General features: G+C 35.0%; 1 long non-coding RNA gene across 1 annotated transcript; it reads right to left on the bottom strand.

The window, feature by feature from the left end:
* Nucleotides 1–568: 568 nt before the first annotated feature.
* LOC148195440 (uncharacterized) lies at nt 569–2920 on the bottom strand. The gene is made up of 3 exons (XR_015780932.1): nt 2622–2920; nt 954–1090; nt 569–698 (listed from the first exon to the last, which is right to left on the bottom strand). It is a non-coding gene; the product is annotated as an uncharacterized LOC148195440 (long non-coding RNA).
* Between the last annotated feature and the right edge of the window lie 325 nt (nt 2921–3245).

Genomic DNA, 3245 nt, shown 5'->3' on the forward strand with positions numbered 1-3245 from the left:
ATAACCTTACGACTGATTAGTGTAATTTATTCTACAAGCACCTCCACCTTTTTAACATTTACAGTAACTTTAGAAGGAGAACAGAACACAAAACAAGAGGAAAGAGAGGATCCAGTAGGTTAGAGTAGAGAGGAGAATTACAAGGGAAAAGAGGAACAAAAAAAGGCAGAGAGAGGGATCATGTATTAGGAAAGGGTCGTGCAGCAATTAGGGTATTTTGATCAAAATGGGTGATACGACCTTGGAGTAACAATCCAAAGTAATTCACCCATGGAACCAATTCAGCATGGCACACAACTCATTAGGGAGCAAAGAAAATAATTGGATCATGCCATTCATTAAGTTGGCAGCAAAAATAGACAACCATGAACTGCAAGATTGCCAAACTCTCTAGTTAACTAATAAACTGTTATGTAATTTTGGATGGAGGAAACAAGTTAACTCTATCTCTCAGCAGATAAACTTGGCTGAACACTTTAAACCCATTAACACATTTTGTATAGAAGAATCAAATTATGATTTCATGTTAATCCACATTTACAATCTCAAACATGCACAAAAGACTGGCATTTAAAAATTAAAATACATTGAATATATATTTGTTTTGTTCTAGAAAAACAAACTGATACCTGCCGGTTATCAGTGACCCTAAGTACCAACTTGCCATCACAATGCCTGTACTTCATGACATACCGTGTCTGCTCCAAATACAATTGAAGAAATTTCATTTTCAGTACGTTTTAATAGAACAAGAAGGACAAGTTGGATAACTTGGACAATCAAGAAACTGAATTATAAAAAATCAATTGAGTATTGCCCAAGTGAATATGAAAACAGAGCAAATATTCCAATTAAAGGCTTTTATAACAGTAAAATAAAACAAAAGTCTGAATGAAGTTTGTCAGGGTTATGTTACTTTAAGAAACGAGAAAACGTTGAAGGTATAGAATTACAGAGTCAGGATCAGCACGAAACAACTGAATGGATTGCTCCACAAATTTGTCCCACTCAGTTATGTAAACCATCGCACCAGACAGATACTTCGAAACAATTTTCTGCCAATTGTCAAGCTCTGGTCAACTAAGTTCACCTGCATATCAATGAGAAAAAAATGAAAATATAAAAAACCAGTGTCACTAAATTGATAACAAAGTGTACATATGATGAAAAATTAGGATCTATAGTCAGCAATTAAATTTCATTATGTCAACAAAACTAAAAAAACAACAAATTCAAATGCATAGTCTCACACCTCCCGAAATTTCACACAAATATTATCAACCGAATGAACCAATCCACATTCTCTGGTAAAAATAGAAACTCACGTTTATAATGAAAAAAAAAACTTGTCAGAAAAAACAAATTAGATTTATATTGAAGATATCTCATTCTTATCGATCCTCGATTTGTCTACAACCCTACTTTCTTAGTAAATTATGCAAAGAACAATGCAAGTTACCCTATTAAAAGAGAGGAACATGACAAGAGAAGCCATTCAAGAAGTACCAAGTTCCTTCAGGGATCCAAAACCCACCAATGCCACATTGCATGCCATTTAAGCCTACACTTTGAAAACACACACACACTCACAAGTGACTAGCTAAAAATACAAAACCCACTGTTAAACTGATTTTTGTCACCTAAAATCAGAACAAACTAAGTTTTTCCACTAATGTAGGAGTCAACCTAGGTATCAATCCAAGGACTCAGTACAATTAAAGTTAACTCTTGTATTTTATTTATTTACTACCTATTAACTAATGCAAGGTGGGGAAATAAAAATGAAAGAATGAAATTTATAAAGGAAAAGAGAATTTAAAATCTGTAAACTGTTTAAAAGAAAAAAATGAAATTAATCAAAAGAGAAAATGTCAAAACTAAACTATTCTAAATGAACAACATCCTATATGAAAAGCTATTTAACTGTCACTCATTAAACTGGATCTATTACTATTTACACACAACTGAAACAAAACTTAAGACTGTGTATCATGATCAAAGAATAAAATCTGAAATTGAAAATACAGAAAAATCTAAACTAAAACTATTTTAATTTCCAATCCACAGTAACATAAAAAAATGAAATTAACATGGAAAAGAATTTCTAATCTATGAGAAAGAGTTCCAATTTAAAAAAAATAGAAAACAAGTAACTAGACCTACAGGTTGCAGATAGAATGCTCAAACTAAAATGAAGAACAATTTAACAAGTAACACCTAACTAAGGAGCAGAACAAACTCATTGGTTAAAACCATGAATCAGAAACCTAAAAGCAAAGATTAGTGCAGAATAGTATTCACTTGCAACTCAGGAAGACATCCTGTAACATCATACCCTCTTGTATACTCTCTGTACCAAACCATAGCAATTGTGAGTCTGATGCAAGCTTTTATTCAATATCAAATGCACAGTCTAGTCTAAATGCACTTAAAACATACAATCTAATTCTAAAAACCTATAAATTTTCAATGAAAAAACAAACTGCCAGAAACAACTTGTCGTGAACAGCAAATGAAATCAAATAATAAAACTTAAACTATTATCAACCAATCAAAAGAATCCATAAAAGGAATCAGAATTGCATTAAACATTAAACATTGAAGATAAAAGTACATGATACCAGAAATCACCGAAAATCACGGCCTGTCACCCTCGCAACTCAGTGAAATCTAGAATCGAAGAAAAGCGCGATAAACCATGAAAGCGATAAACCTATAACGCAGTGTCTGTCACCCGCCGCTCTCTACTCTATGAAACTAAAGAATTGTCTCTCGCTCTCACTCTCGTGATCTCCAAGTCTCGTGAGTGAAGTCTGTCACCCTTCACACACTCGTTCGTGGAGTCTGTCACCCTCCGCGATTCACTCCCTAGAGCTAAGAATGGCGCCTGTCACCCACCACCCGTGTCTATTTACATAAAGAAAACCCCGGGTCTAAAGAAAAGAGAAAATGAAAAAAAGGAAAAGAGGAAACTTGCTTGTGATGCTTTATTCTTCTCTTCATCATCGGACGGCTACCGTTTATCTGTTTCCTTGCTTTGCTCTGACCGTCGATCCTATCCACGTGGCAGCTCCGGTCAGCTCTTCTTCTCCACCGGTCAGTGACGTTTGAAGCACTGGCTAAATGGCTTGAAGATTGGGAGCTTTCCTCTCTCACCTTTAGCTTTGCCCTAGCTTTGGGTTCTTTCTTCAAATGAAAACGAGGGGAAGAGACCCCCAAGGCAGCTGCTGCTTGTGCAATCAACC

This window comes from Vigna umbellata, chromosome 7, assembly GCF_029865625.1.
Source record: "Vigna umbellata cultivar VRB3 chromosome 7, Vumbellata_1.0, whole genome shotgun sequence".
In the NCBI taxonomy this organism is placed as follows: Eukaryota; Viridiplantae; Streptophyta; class Magnoliopsida; order Fabales; family Fabaceae; genus Vigna; species Vigna umbellata.